Genomic DNA, 19,717 nt, shown 5'->3' on the forward strand with positions numbered 1-19,717 from the left:
CGCAATCTGTATAAACATGGAAATATCTCCACTACTATCTCTATAAACATCGAAATATCTACACCGCCATCTGTATAAACATGGAAATACTTACAAAGTTATCTGTATAAACATGAAAATATCTACATCGCTATCTCTATAAACATGGAAATATCTACAAAGACATCTGTATAAATATGGAAATACCTACACAGTCATGTGTAGGAACATTTAAATATCTACACTGCCATCTGTATAAACATAGAAATATCTACAGAGCCCTCTGTATAAATATGGAAATATCTGCATAGGCATCTGTGTAAACCTGGAAATATCTGCACCGCTATCTGTATAAACATGGAAATACCTACACCGCTGTCTCTATAAACATGGAAATACCTACACCGGTATCTGTATAAACATGGAAATATCTACACCACGATCTGTATAAACATGGTAATATTTACACCGATATCTGTATAAACATGGAAATTTCTACTACGTTATCTGTATAAATATGGAAATATCTACACCGTTTTCTCTATAAAGATGGAAATATCTACACCACCATATGTATAAACATGGAAATACCTATACAGTCATCTGTGTAAACATGGAAACATCTAAACCACCATCTGTATAAACATGGAAATATCTACAACGCCATCTGTATACACATGGAAATACCTACACGGCAATCTGTGTATAGATGGAAACATCAACACCGCCATCTATACAAACATGGAAATATCTACACTGCTATCTCTATAAACATGGAAATATCTACACTGCGGTCTGTATAAACATGGAAATATCTACACAGGTATCTTTATATACATGGAAATATCTACCCCACGATCTGTATAAACATGGAAATATATACACCGCTATCTGTATAAACATGGAAATATCTGCACCACTATCTCTATAAACATGGAAATAACTACAAAGCCATCTGTATAAACATGGAAATACCTACACAGTCATGTGTAGTAATATGGAAATATCTTCACTGCCATCTGTATAAACATAGACATATCTACACAGCCCTCTGTATAAATATGGAAATATCTGCATAGGCATCTGTATAAACATGGAAATATCTGCACCGCTATCTGTATAAACATGGAAATACCTACAACGCTGTCTCTATAAACATGGAAATATGTACACCGCTATGTGTATAAACATGGAAATATCTCCACTGCTGTCTGTATAAATATGAAAATATCTCCACCGTTATCTGTATAAACATGGAAATATCTACAGTGCCATCTCTATAAACATTGAAATATCTACACTGCCATCTGTAAAAACATGGAAATATCTACACCGCTATCTGTATAAACATGGAAATAGCTACACCGCCATCTGCATGTCCATGGAAATATCTGTGCCGCCAACTGTATAAACATGGAAATATCTACACGGCCATCAGTGTATAGATGGAAATATCAACACCGTCATCTGTGTAAACATGGAAATATCTACACCGCTATCTCTATAAACATGGAAATATCTGCACTGCCGTCTGTAAAAACATGGAAATACCTGTACAGTCATCTGTGTAAACATGGAAATATCTACAATGCCATCTGTATACAAATGGAAATATCTGCAGAGCCATCAGTATAAACATGTAAATATCTACACTGCTATCTCTCTAAACATGGAAATATCTACACCGCCATCTCTATGAACATGAAAATATCTACACTGCCATCTCCATAAACATGGAACTAACTACTCCGCCATCTGTATAAACATGGAAACATCTACACCGCCATCTGTGTGGATAAGGAAATATCTACAATGCCATCTGTGTAACGATATAAATATCTGCACCGCAACCTGTATAAACATGGAAAATCTACATCGCTATCTGTATAAACGTGGAAATACCAACACCGCTATCGGTATAAACATGGAAATATCTACAACGCCATCTATATAAACATGGAAATATCTACACCGCTATCTGTATAAACATGGAAATATCTACACCACTATGTGTATTAACGTGGAAATATCTCCATTGCTATCTGTATAAACATGGACATATCTCCACCGCAATCTGTATAAACATGAAAATATCTACACCGCCATCTCTATAAACATGGAAATATCTACACTGCCATCTGTACGAACATGGAAATATCTACACAGTCATCTGTTGAAATATGGAAATATCTACACCGCTATCTCTATAAATATGGAAATAACTACACCGCTATCTCTATAAACATGCAAATATCTACACCGCTATCTCCATCAACATGGAAATATATACACCACCATCTCTTTAAACATGGAGATATCTACAACGCCATCTACATAAACAAGAAAATATCTACATTGCAATCTATAAAAACATGGAAATATATACACCGCCATCTCTATAAACATGGAAATATCTACACTGCCATTTGTAGAAAGATGGAAATATCTACACCGCTATCTGTATAAGTATGAAATATCAAAACCGCTATCTCTATAAAAATGGAAATATCTACACTGCTATCTGTATATACATGGAAATATCCTCACTGCTATCTCTATGAACATGGATATGTCTACACCGCTATCTCTATGAACATGGAAATATCTACACCGCTATCTCTATAAACATGGAAATATCTACAAAACCATCTGTATAAACATGGAAATAGCTACAAAGTCATGTGTAGGAACATGGAAATATCTACACTGCCATCTGTATAAACATAGGAATATCTACACAGCCCTCTGTATAAATATGGAAATATCTGCATAGGCATCTGTGTAAACATGGAAATATCTGCACCGCTATCTGTATAAACATGGAAATACCTACACCGCTGTCTGTATAAACATGGAAGTATGTACACCGGTATGTGTATAAACATGTAAATATATCCACCGTTATCTGTTTAAACATGGAAATATCTACAGCGCCATCTCCATAAACATTGAAAAATCTACACTGCCCTCTGTAAAAACATGGAAATATCTACACAGTCATCTGAATAAACATGGAAATATCTACACCACCATCTGTATAAACATGGAAATACCTACAATACCATCTGTATACACATGGAAATATCTACACAGACATCTGTATAAATATGGAAATATCTACACGGCCTTCTATATAAACATGGAAATATCTACACGGCCTTCTGTATAAACATGGAAATATCTACACTGCCATCTGTAGAAAGATGGAAATATGTACACCGCTATCTCTATAAATATGGAAATATCTACACAGCCATCTCTATAAAAATGAAAATATCTACACAGCCATCTCCATAAAGATGGAAGTATCTACTCCGCCATGTGTACAAACACGGAAATATCTACACCACCATCTGTGTAAACATGAAAATATCTACACCGCTATCTGTATAAACATGGAAATATCTACACCGTGATCTGTATAAACATGGAAATATTTACACCGCTATCTGTATAGAAATGGAAATTTCTACACCGTTATCTGTATAAATATGGAAATATCTACACCGCTATCTCTATAAACATGGAAATATCTACACCGCCATCTGTATAAACATGGAAATATCTACAATGCCATCTGTATACACATGGAAATAACTACACGGCAATCTGTGTATAGATGGAAACATCAACACCGCCATCTGTACAAACATGAAAATATCTACACTGCTATCTCTATAAACATGGAATTATCTACACTGCGGTCTGTATAAACATGGAAATATCTACACCGGTATCTTTATAAACATGGAAATATCTACACCACGATCTGTATAAACATGGACATATATACGGCGCAATCTGTATGAACATGGAAATATCTACACCGCTATCTCTATAAACATGGAAATATCTACAAAACCATCTGTATAAACATGGAAATAGCTACAAAGTCATGTGTAGGAACATGGAAATATCTACACTGCCATCTGTATAAACATAGGAATATCTACACAGCCCTCTGTATAAATATGGAAATATCTGCATAGGCATCTGTGTAAACATGGAAATATCTGCACCGCTATCTGTATAAACATGGAAATACCTACACCGCTGTCTGTATAAACATGGAAGTATGTACACCGGTATGTGTATAAACATGGAAATATATCCACCGTTATCTGTTTAAACATGGAAATATCTACAGCGCCATCTCCATAAACATTGAAATATCTACACTGCCCTCTGTAAAAACATGGAAATATCTACACAGTCATCTGAATAAACATGGAAATATCTACACCACCATCTGTATAAACATGGAAATACCTACAATACCATCTGTATACACATGGAAATATCTACACAGACATCTGTATAAATATGGAAATATCTACACGGCCTTCTGTATAAACATGGAAATATCTACACGGCCTTCTGTATTAACATGGAAATATCTACACTGCCATCTGTAGAAAGATGGAAATATGTACACCGCTATCTCTATAAATATGGAAATATCTACACCGCCATCTCTATAAACATGAAAATATCTACACTGCCATCTCCATAAAGATGGAAGTATCTACTCCGCCATGTGTATAAACACGGAAATATCTACACCACCATCTGTATAAACATGGAAATATCTACACCGCCATCTTCATGTCCTTGGAAATATCTACGCCGCCATCTGTATAAACATGGAAATATCTACACCGCAATCTCTACAAACATGGAAATATCTACATCGCTATCTCTATAAACATGGAAATATCTGCACTGCCATCTGTAAAAACATGGAAATAACTTTACAATCATCTGTATATACATGGAAATATCTACAACGCTATCTGAATAAACATGGAAACATCTACACAGCTATCTATATAAACATGGAAATATCTACACCGCCATCTGCATAAACATGGAAATAACTACAAACTCATCTGTATAAACATGGAAATATCTACACAGCCATCTGTATAAACATGGAAATATCTACACAGCCATCTGTATATACACGGAAATATTTACACCGCTATCTGTATAAATATGGAAATAACTACACCGCTATTTTTATAAACAAGCAAATATCTACACCGTGATCTGTATAAACATGGAAATATCTACACCGCCATCTCTATAAACATGGAAATACATACACCCCTATCTGTATAAATATGGAAATATGAACACCGCTATCTCTATAAACATGGAAATATCAACACCGCTATCTCTATGAACATGGAAATATCTGCACCGCCATCTCTATAAACATGGAAATATCTACCCCACGATCAGTATAAACATGGTAATATCTACACTGCTATCTGTATAAACATGGAAATATCTCCACTGCTATCTATATAAACATGGAAATAACTACATCGCTATTTGTATAAACATGGAAATATCTACACTGCCATCTGTATAAACATGGAAATATCTACACTGCCATCTACATATCCATGGAAATATCTGCGCCGCCATCTGTATAAACATGGAAATAACTACACGGTCATCTGTGTATAGATGGAAATATCAACACCGCCATCTGTACAAACATGGAAATATCTGCACTGCTATCTGTATAACCATGGAAATATCTACACCGCAGTCTGTATAAACATGGAAATATTTACACCACTATCAGTATAAAAATGGAAATATCTACAGCGCTATCTGTATAAACATGGAAATATCTACACAGCTATCTCTATAAACATGGAAATATCTTCACAGCTATCTCTATAAACATGGAAATATCTACACCGCCATCTGTATAAACATGGAAATACCTACAAAGTCATCTGTATGAACGTGGAAATATCTACACAGCCATCTGTATAAACATGGAAATATCTACACAACCATCTGTACATACATGGAAATATCTACACCGCTATCTGTATAAACATGGAAATAACTACACCGCTATTTGTATAAACAAGGAAATATCTACACCGTGATCTGTATAAACATGGAAATATTTACACCGCTATCTGTATAAACAAGGAAATATCTACACCGCTATCTGTACAAACATTGAAATAACTACACCGCTATTTGTATAAACAAGGAAATATCTACACTGCTATCTGTACAAACATTGAAATATCTACACCGCCATCTGTATAAACATGGAAATAACTACACAGTCATGTGTAGGAACATGGAATTATCTACACCACCGTTTGTATAAAATGGAAATATCTACAACGTTATCAGTATAAACATGGAAATATCTACACAGTGATCTGTATAAACATGGAAATATGTACAGCACTCTCTGAATAAAGATGGAAATATCTACACCGCTATCTGTAAAAACATGGAAATATCTAAACCACTATCTGTCTAAATATGGAAATATTTACACCGCTATCTCAATAAACATGGAAATATCTACACCGCTATCTCTATAAACATGGAAATATCTTCACCGCCATCTGTATAAACATGGAAATATCTACACCGCTATCTGTATAAACATGGAAATATCTACACCGCGATCTGAATAAACATGGAAATATCTACAACGTGATCTGTATAAACATGGAAATATCTACACCGCCATCTGTATTAACATGGAAATATCTACACAGTCATCTGTATAAACCTGGAAATATCTACACTGTCATCTATATAAACATCGAAATAGCTAAAGATAACTCTGTATAAACATGGAAATATCGGCACAGCCATCTGTATAAACATGGAAATATCTACAAAGCCATCTGTATAAACATGGAAATATCTACACAGCCATCTGTATATACATGGAAATATCTACACCACTATCTGTATAAACAAGGAAATGTCTGCACCGCTATCTCTATTAACATGGAAAAATCTACAAAGTCATCTGTATAAACATGGAAATACCTACACAGTCATGTGTAGGAACATTTAAATATCTACACTGCCATCTGTATAAACATAGAAATATCTACACTGCCCTCTGTAAAAACGTTGAAATATCTACACAGTCATCTGAATAAACATGGAAATATCTACACCACCATCTGTATAAACATGGAAATACCTACAATACCATCTATATACACATGGAAATATCTACACAGACATCTGTATAAATATGGAAATATCTACACTGCCTTCTGTAGAAAGATGGAAATATGTACACCGCTATCTCTATAAATATGGAAATATCTACACCGCCATCTCTATAAACATGAAAATATCTACACTGCCATCTCCATAAAGATGGAAGTATCTACTCCGCCATGTGTATAAACACGGAAATATCTACACCACCATCTGTGTAAACAAGGAAAAATCTACACCGCTATCTGTATAAACATGGAAATATCTACACCGCCATCTGCATGTCCTTGGAAATATCTACGCTGCCATCTGTATAAACATGGAAATACTTACAAAGTTATCTGTATAAACATGGAAATATCTACACCGCCATCTGTATAAACATGGAAATATCTACACAGCCATGTGTATATACATGGAAATATCTACACCGTTATCTATACAAACATGGAAATAACTACACCGCTATCTGGGTAAACATGGAAATATCTACACGGTCATCTGTGTATAGATGGAAATATCAACACCGCCATCTGTACAAACATTGAAATATCTGCAGCGCTATCTGTATAACCATGGAAATATCTACACCGCGGTCTGTATAAACATGGAAATATCTACACCACTATCTGTATAAACATGGAAATATCTACACGGCTATCTTTATAAACATGGAAATATCTACACCGTGATCTGTATAAACATGGAAATATTTACACCGCTATCTGTATAAAATGGAAATTTCTACACCGTTATCTGTATAAATATGGAAATATCTACACCGCTATCTCTATAAACATGGAAATATCTACACCGCCATCTGTATAAACATGGAAATATCTACAATGCCATCTGTATACACATGGAAATAACTACACGGCAATCTGTGTATAGATGGAAACATCAACACCGCCATCTGTACAAACATGAAAATATCTACACTGCTATCTCTATAAACATGGAATTATCTACACTGCGGTCTGTATAAACATGGAAATATCTACACCGGTATCTGTATAAACATGGAAATATCTACCCCACGATCTGTATAAACATGGACATATATACGGCGCAATCTGTATGAACATGGAAATATCTGCACCGCTATCTCTATAAACATGGAAATATCTACAAAACCATCTGTATAAACATGGAAATAGCTACAAAGTCATGTGTAGGAACATGGAAATATCTACACTGCCATCTGTATAAACATAGGAATATCTACACAGCCCTCTGTATAAATATGGAAATATCTGCATAGGCATCTGTGTAAACATGGAAATATCTGCACCGCTATCTGTATAAACATGGAAATACCTACACCGCTGTCTGTATAAACATGGAAGTATGTACACCGGTATGTGTATAAACATGGAAATATATCCACCGTTATCTGTTTAAACATGGAAATATCTACAGCGCCATCTCCATAAACATTGAAATATCTACACTGCCCTCTGTAAAAACATGGAAATATCTACACAGTCATCTGAATAAACATGGAAATATCTACACCACCATCTGTATAAACATGGAAATACCTACAATACCATCTGTATACACATGGAAATATCTACACAGACATCTGTATAAATATGGAAATATCTACACGGCCTTCTATATAAACATGGAAATATCTACAAGGCCTTCTGTATAAAGATGGAAATATCTACACTGCCATCTGTAGAAAGATGGAAATATGTACACCGCTATCTCTATAAATATGGAAATATCTACACAGCCATCTCTATAAAAATGAAAATATCTACACTGCCATCTCCATAAAGATGGAAGTATCTACTCCGCCATGTGTATAAACACGGAAATATCTACACCACCATCTGTGTAAACATGAAAATATCTACACCGCTATCTGTATAAACATGGAAATATCTACACCGTGATCTGTATAAACATGGAAATATTTACACCGCTATCTGTATAAAAATGGAAATTTCTACACCGTTATCTGTATAAATATGGAAATATCTACACCGCTATCTCTATAAACATGGAAATATCTACACCGCTATCTGTACAAACATTGAAATAACTACACCGCTATTTGTATAAACAAGGAAATATCTACACCGTGATCTGTATAAACATGGAAATAACTACACCGCTAATTGTATAAACAAGGAAATATCTACACCGCCATCTGTTTAAACATGGAAATATATACACAGACATCTGTTCACACATCGAAATAACTACACCGCTATCTGAATAAACATGCTAATAACTACACCGCTCTCTGCATAAATGTGGAAATATTTGCACCGCTATCCCTATAAACATGGTAATAACAACAGCGCGATCTGTATAAACATGGAAATATCTACAACATGATCTGTATAAACATGGAAATATCTACACCGTGATGTGTATAAACATGGAAATATCTACACCGCCATCTCTATAAACACGGAAATATCTACACCCCTATCTGTATAAACTTGGAAATATCCACACCCCTATCACTATAAACATGGAAAAATCAACACCGCTATCTCTATGAACATGGAAATATCTACACCGCCATCTCTACAAACATGAAAATATCTACACCGCGATCAGTATAAACGTGGAAATATCTACACCGCTATCTCTATAAACATGGAAATATCTCCACTGCTATCTCTATAAACATCGAAATATCTACACCGCCATCTGTATAAACATGGAAATACTTACAAAGTTATCGGTATAAACATGGAAATATCAACACCGCCATCTGTATAAACATGGAAATACCAACATAGCCATGTGTAAATCCATGGAAATATCTACTACGCTATCTATATAAACATGGAAATAACTACACCGCTATCTGTATAAACATGGAAATATCTACACCGCCATCTACATATCCATGGAAATATCTGCGCCGCCGTCTGCATATACATGGAAATATCTACATGGTCATCTGTGTGTAGATGGAAATATCAACACCGCCATCTGTACACACGTGGAAATATCTACACCGCTATCTGTATAAACATGGAAATATCTACACCGCGTTCTGTATAAACATGGAAATATCTACACCGCTATCTGTATAAACATGGAAATATCTACACCGCTATCTCTATATACATGGAAATATCTACACCGTGATCTGTATAAACATGGAAATATTTACACTGCTATCTGTATAAACATGGAAATATGTACGCCGTTATCTGTATAAATATGGAAATACCTACACCGCTATCTCTATAAACATGGAAATATCTACACCGCCATCTGTATAAACATGGAAATATCTACACTGCGGTCTGTATAAACATGGAAATTTCTACACCACGATCTGTATAAACATGGAAATATTTACACCGCTATCTGTATAAACATGGAAATATCTACACCGCTATCTCTATAAACATGGAAATATCTACAAAGCCATCTGTATAAACATGGAAATACCAACACAGTCATGTGTAGGAACATGGAAATATCTACACCGCGATCTGTATAAACATGGAAATATCTACACCGCGATCTGTATAACATGGAAATACCTACACCGCGATCTGTATAAACATGGAAATATCTACACAGCTATCTCTATAAACATGGAAATATCTACACCGCAATCTGTATAAACATGGAAATACCTACAAAGTCATCTGTTTAAACATGGAAATATCTACACAGCCATCTGTATAAACATGGAAATATCTACACAGCCGTCTGTATATACATGGAAATATCTTCACCGCTATCTGTATAACCTTGGAAATAAATACACATTTATTTGTATAAACAATTAAATATCTACACCACCATCTGTTTAAACATGGAAATATCTACAGAGACATCTGTTTATACATGGAAATATCTACACCGCTATCTGTATAAACATGGAAATATCTGCACTGCCATCTGTAAAAACATGGAAATACCTATGCAGTCATCTGTATAAACATGGAAATAACTACAATGCCTTCTGTATACACATGGAAATATCTACACATCCATCTGGATAAACATGTAAATATCTACACTGCTATCTCTATAAGCATGGAAATATCTACACCGCCATCTCTATAAACATGAAAATATCTACACTGCCATCTCCATAAACATGGAACAAACTACTCCGCCATCTGTGTAAACAAGGAAACATCTACACCGCCATCTCTGTGAATAAGGAAATATCTAAAATGCCGTCTGTATAAAGATATAAATATCTGCACCGCGAGCTGTATAAACATGGAAATATCTACATCGCTATCTGTATAAACGTGGAAATACCAACACCGCTATCGGTATAAACATGGAAATATCTACAACGCCATCTATATAAACATGGAAATATCTACACCGTTATGTCTATAAACATGGAAATACCTACACCGCTATCTGTATAAACATGGAAATATCCACACCGCCATCTTCATATCCATGGAAACATCTACATCGCCATCTGTATAAAGATGGAAATATCTACAAGGCAATCTGTGTACAGATGGAAATATCAACACCGCCATCTGTACAAACATGGAAATATCTACACCGCTATCTGCATAAACATAGAAATACCTAACCTGCAGTCTGTATAAACATGGCAATATCTACACCGGTATCTGTATAAACATGGAAATATCTACACCGCGATCTGTATAAACATGGAAATATTTACACCACTATCTGTATAAACCTGGAAATATCTACACTGCTATCTCCATAAATATGGAAATATCTACACCGCCATCTGTATAAACATGGAAATAACTACACAGTCATGTGTAGGAACATGGAAATATCTACACCACCGTTTGTATAAAATGGAAATATCTACAACGTTATCAGTATAAACATGGAAATATCTACACAGTGATCTGTATAAACATGGAAATATGTACAGCACTCTCTGAATAAAGATGGAAATATCTACACCGCTATCTCTAAAAACATGGAAATATCTAAACCACTATCTGTCTAAATATGGAAATATTTACACCGCTATCTCAATAAACATGGAAATATCTACACCGCTATCTCTATAAACATGGAAATATCTACAAAGCCATCTGTATAAACATGGAAATACCAACACAGTCATGTGTAGGAACATGGAAATATCTACACCGCGATCTGTATAAACATGGAAATATCTACACCGCGATCTGTATAACATGGAAATACCTACACCGCGATCTGTATAAACATGGAAATATCTACACAGCTATCTCTATAAACATGGAAATATCTACACCGCAATCTGTATAAACATGGAAATACCTACAAAGTCATCTGTTTAAACATGGAAATATCTACACAGCCATCTGTATAAACATGGAAATATCTACACAGCCGTCTGTATATACATGGAAATATCTTCACCGCTATCTGTATAAACTTGGAAATAAATACACATTTATTTGTATAAACAAGGAAATATCTACACCACCATCTGTTTAAACATGGAAATATCTACAGAGACATCTGTTTATACATGGAAATATCTACACCGCTATCTGTATAAACATGGAAATATCTGCACTGCCATCTGTAAAAACATGGAAATACCTATGCAGTCATCTGTATAAACATGGAAATAACTACAATGCCTTCTGTATACACATGGAAATATCTACACATCCATCTGCATAAACATGTAAATATCTACACTGCTATCTCTATAAGCATGGAAATATCTACACCGCCATCTCTATAAACATGAAAATATCTACACTGCCATCTCCATAAACATGGAACAAACTACTCCGCCATCTGTGTAAACAAGGAAACATCTACACCGCCATCTCTGTGAATAAGGAAATATCTAAAATGCCATCTGTATAAAGATATAAATATCTGCACCGCGAGCTGTATAAACATGGAAATATCTACATCGCTATCTGTATAAACGTGGAAATACCAACACCGCTATCGGTATAAACATGGAAATATCTACAACGCCATCTATATAAACATGGAAATATCTACACCGTTATGTCTATAAACATGGAAATACCTACACCGCTATCTGTATAAACATGGAAATATCCACACCGCCATCTTCATATCCATGGAAACATCTACATCGCCATCTGTATAAAGATGGAAATATCTACAAGGCAATCTGTGTACAGATGGAAATATCAACACCGCCATCTATACAAACATGGAAATATCTACACCGCTATCTGCATAAACATAGAAATACCTAAACTGCAGTCTGTATAAACATGGCAATATCTACACCGGTATCTGTATAAACATGGAAATATCTACACCGCGATCTGTATAAACATGCAAATATTTACACCACTATCTGTATAAACCTGGAAATATCTACACTGCTATCTCCATAAATATGGAAATATCTACACCGCCATCTGTATAAACATGGAAATATCTACACTGCGGTCTGTATAAACATGGAAATTTCTACACCACGATCTGTATAAACATGGAAATATTTACACCGCTATCTGTATAAACATGGAAATATCTACACCGCTATCTCTATAAACATGGAAATATCTACAAAGCCATCTGTATAAACATGGAAATACCAACACAGTCATGTGTAGGAACATGGAAATATCTACACCGCGATCTGTATAAACATGGAAATATCTACACCGCGATCTGTATAACATGGAAATACCTACACCGCGATCTGTATAAACATGGAAATATCTACACAGCTATCTCTATAAACATGGAAATATCTACACCGCAATCTGTATAAACATGGAAATACCTACAAAGTCATCTGTTTAAACATGGAAATATCTACACAGCCATCTGTATAAACATGGAAATATCTACACAGCCGTCTGTATATACATGGAAATATCTTCACCGCTATCTGTATAACCTTGGAAATAAATACACATTTATTTGTATAAACAAGAAAATATCTACACCACCATCTGTTTAAACATGGAAATATCTACAGAGACATCTGTTTATACATGGAAATATCTACACCGCTATCTGTATAAACATGGAAATATCTGCACTGCCATCTGTAAAAACATGGAAATACCTATGCAGTCATCTGTATAAACATGGAAATAACTACAATGCCTTCTGTATACACATGGAAATATCTACACATCCATCTGGATAAACATGTAAATATCTACACTGCTATCTCTATAAGCATGGAAATATCTACACCGCCATCTCTATAAACATGAAAATATCTACACTGCCATCTCCATAAACATGGAACAAACTACTCCGCCATCTGTGTAAACAAGGAAACATCTACACCGCCATCTCTGTGAATAAGGAAATATCTAAAATGCCATCTGTATAAAGATATAAATATCTGCACCGCGAGCTGTATAAACATGGAAATATCTACATCGCTATCTGTATAAACGTGGAAATACCAACACCGCTATCGGTATAAACATGGAAATATCTACAACGCCATCTATATAAACATGGAAATATCTACACCGTTATGTCTATAAACATGGAAATACCTACACCGCTATCTGTATAAACATGGAAATATCCACACCGCCATCTTCATATCCATGGAAACATCTACATCGCCATCTGTATAAAGATGGAAATATCTACAAGGCAATCTGTGTACAGATGGAAATATCAACACCGCCATCTGTACAAACATGGAAATATCTACACCGCTATCTGCATAAACATAGAAATACCTAACCTGCAGTCTGTATAAACATGGCAATATCTACACCGGTATCTGTATAAACATGGAAATATCTACACCGCGATCTGTATAAACATGGAAATATTTACACCACTATCTGTATAAACCTGGAAATATCTACACTGCTATCTCCATAAATATGGAAATATCTACACCGCCATCTGTATAAACATGGAAATAACTACACAGTCATGTGTAGGAACATGGAAATATCTACACCACCGTTTGTATAAAATGGAAATATCTACAACGTTATCAGTATAAACATGGAAATATCTACACAGTGATCTGTATAAACATGGAAATATGTACAGCACTCTCTGAATAAAGATGGAAATATCTACACCGCTATCTCTAAAAACATGGAAATATCTAAACCACTATCTGTCTAAATATGGAAATATTTACACCGCTATCTCAATAAACATGGAAATATCTACACCGCTATCTCTATAAACATGGAAATATCTACAAAGCCATCTGTATAAACATGGAAATACCAACACAGTCATGTGTAGGAACATGGAAATATCTACACCGCGATCTGTATAAACATGGAAATATCTACACCGCGATCTGTATAACATGGAAATACCTACACCGCGATCTGTATAAACATGGAAATATCTACACAGCTATCTCTATAAACATGGAAATATCTACACCGCAATCTGTATAAACATGGAAATACCTACAAAGTCATCTGTTTAAACATGGAAATATCTACACAGCCATCTGTATAAACATGGAAATATCTACACAGCCGTCTGTATATACATGGAAATATCTTCACCGCTATCTGTATAAACTTGGAAATAAATACACATTTATTTGTATAAACAAGGAAATATCTACACCACCATCTGTTTAAACATGGAAATATCTACAGAGACATCTGTTTATACATGGAAATATCTACACCGCTATCTGTATAAACATGGAAATATCTGCACTGCCATCTGTAAAAACATGGAAATACCTATGCAGTCATCTGTATAAACATGGAAATAACTACAATGCCTTCTGTATACACATGGAAATATCTACACATCCATCTGCATAAACATGTAAATATCTACACTGCTATCTCTATAAGCATGGAAATATCTACACCGCCATCTCTATAAACATGAAAATATCTACACTGCCATCTCCATAAACATGGAACAAACTACTCCGCCATCTGTGTAAACAAGGAAACATCTACACCGCCATCTCTGTGAATAAGGAAATATCTAAAATGCCATCTGTATAAAGATATAAATATCTGCACCGCGAGCTGTATAAACATGGAAATATCTACATCGCTATCTGTATAAACGTGGAAATACCAACACCGCTATCGGTATAAACATGGAAATATCTACAACGCCATCTATATAAACATGGAAATATCTACACCGTTATGTCTATAAACATGGAAATACCTACACCGCTATCTGTATAAACATGGAAATATCCACACCGCCATCTTCATATCCATGGAAACATCTACATCGCCATCTGTATAAAGATGGAAATATCTACAAGGCAATCTGTGTACAGATGGAAATATCAACACCGCCATCTATACAAACATGGAAATATCTACACCGCTATCTGCATAAACATAGAAATACCTAAACTGCAGTCTGTATAAACATGGCAATATCTACACCGGTATCTGTATAAACATGGAAATATCTACACCGCGATCTGTATAAACATGGAAATATTTACACCACTATCTGTATAAACCTGGAAATATCTACACTGCTATCTCCATAAATATGGAAATATCTACACCGCCATCTGTATAAACATGGAAATAACTACACAGTCATGTGTAGGAACATGGAAATATCTGCACCACCGTTTGTATAAAATGGAAATATCTACAACGTTATCAGTATAAACATGGAAATATCTACACAGTGATCTGTATAAACATGGAAATATGTACAGCACTCTCTGAATAAAGATGGAAATATCTACACCGCTATCTGTAAAAACATGGAAATATCTAAACCACTATCTGTCTAAATATGGAAATATTTACACCGCTATCTCAATAAACATGGAAATATCTACACCGCTATCTCTATAAACATGGAAATATCTTCACCGCCATCTGTATAAACATGGAAATATCTACACCGCTATCTGTATAAACATGGAAATATCTACACCGCGATCTGAATAAACATGGAAATATCTACAACGTGATCTGTATAAACGTGGAAATATCTACACCGCCATCTGTATTAACATGGAAATATCTACACAGTCATCTGTATAAACCTGGAAATATCTACACTGTCATCTATATAAACATCGAAATAGCTAAAGATAACTCTGTATAAACATGGAAATATCGGCACAGCCATCTGTATAAACATGGAAATATCTACAAAGCCATCTGTATAAACATGGAAATATCTACACAGCCATCCGTATATACATGGAAATATCTACACCACTATGTGTATAAACAAGGAAATGTCTGCACCGCTATCTCTATTAACATGGAAATACCTACAAAGTCATCTGTATAAACATGGAAATACCTACACAGTCATGTGTAGGAACATTTAAATATCTACACTGCCATCTGTATAAACATAGAAATATCTACACTGCCCTCTGTAAAAACATGGAAATATCTACACAGTCATCTGAATAAACATGGAAATATCTACACCACCATCTGTATAAACATGGAAATACCTACAATACCATCTATATACACATGGAAATATCTACACAGACATCTGTATAAATATGGAAATATCTACACTGCCTTCTGTAGAAAGATGGAAATATGTACACCGCTATCTCTATAAATATGGAAATATCTACACCGCCATCTCTATAAACATGAAAATATCTACACTGCCATCTCCATAAAGATGGAAGTATCTACTCCGCCATGTGTATAAACACGGAAATATCTACACCACCATCTGTGTAAACAAGGAAAAATCTACACCGCTATCTGTATAAACATGGAAATATCTACACCGCCATCTGCATGTCCTTGGAAATATCTACGCTGCCATCTGTATAAACATGGAAATACTTACAAAGTTATCTGTATAAACATGGAAATATCTACACCGCCATCTGTATAAACATGGAAATATCTACACAGCCATGTGTATATACATGGAAATATCTACACCGTTATCTATACAAACATGGAAATAACTACACCGCTATCTGTGTAAACATGGAAATATCTACACGGTCATCTGTGTATAGATGGAAATATCAACACCGCCATCTGTACAAACATTGAAATATCTGCACCGCTATCTGTATAACCATGGAAATATCTACACCGCGGTCTGTATAAACATGGAAATATCTACACCACTATCTGTATAAACATGGAAATATCTACACGGCTATCTTTATAAACATGGAAATATCTACACCGTGATCTGTATAAACATGGAAATATTTACACCGCTATCTGTATAAAATGGAAATCTCTACACCGTTATCTGTATAAATATGGAAATATCTACACCGCTATCTCTATAAACATGGAAATATCTACACCGCCATCTGTATAAACATGGAAATATCTACAATGCCATCTGTATACACATGGAAATAACTACACGGCAATCTGTGTATAGATGGAAACATCAACACCGCCATCTGTACAAACATGAAAATATCTACACTGCTATCTCTATAAACATGGAATTATCTACACTGCGGTCTGTATAAACATGGAAATATCTACACCGGTATCTGTATAAACATGGAAATATCTACACCACGATCTGTATAAACATGGACATATATACGGCGCAATCTGTATGAACATGGAAATATCTGCACCGCTATCTCTATAAACATGGAAATATCTACAAAACCATCTGTATAAACATGGAAATAGCTACAAAGTCATGTGTAGGAACATGGAAATATCTACACTGCCATCTGTATAAACATAGGAATATCTACACAGCCCTCTGTATAAATATGGAAATATCTGCATAGGCATCTGTGTAAACATGGAAATATCTGCACCGCTATCTGTATAAACATGGATATACCTACACCGCTGTCTGTATAAACATGGAAGTATGTACACCGGTATGTGTATAAACATGGAAATATATCCACCGTTATCTGTTTAAACATGGAAATATCTACAGCGCCATCTCCATAAACATTGAAATATCTACACTGCCCTCTGTAAAAACATGGAAATATCTACACAGTCATCTGAATAAACATGGAAATATCTACACCACCATCTGTATAAACATGGAAATACCTACAATACCATCTGTATACACATGGAAATATCTACACAGACATCTGTATAAATATGGAAATATCTACACGGCCTTCTATATAAACATGGGAATATCTACACGGCCTTCTGTATAAACATGGAAATATCTACACTGCCATCTGTTGAAAGATGGAAATATGTACACCGCTATCTCTATAAATATGGAAATATCTACACAGCCATCTCTATAAAAATGAAAATATCTACACAGCCATCTCCATAAAGATGGAAGTATCTACTCCGCCATGTGTATAAACACGGAAATATCTACACCACCATCTGTGTAAACATGAAAATATCTACACCGCTATCTGTATAAACATGGAAATATCTACACCGTGATCTGTATAAACATGGAAATATTTACACCGCTATCTGTATAAAAATGGAAATTTCTACACCGTTATCTGTATAAATATGGAAATATCTACACCGCTATCTCTATAAACATGGAAATATCTACACCGCCATGTGTATAAACATGGAAATATCTACAATGCCATCTGTATACACATGGAAATAACTACACGGCAATCTGTGTATAGATGGAAACATCAACACCGCCATCTGTACAAACATGAAAATATCTACACTGCTATCTCTATAAACATGGAATTATCTACACTGCGGTCTGTATAAACATGGAAATATCTACACCGGTATCTGTATAAACATGGAAATATCTACACCACGATCTGTATAAACATGGACATATATACGGCGCAATCTGTATGAACATGGAAATATCTGCACCGCTATCTCTATAAACA

Source organism: Pan paniscus, chromosome 8 (assembly GCF_029289425.2).
Source record: "Pan paniscus chromosome 8, NHGRI_mPanPan1-v2.0_pri, whole genome shotgun sequence".
Taxonomy (NCBI): Eukaryota; Metazoa; Chordata; class Mammalia; order Primates; family Hominidae; genus Pan; species Pan paniscus.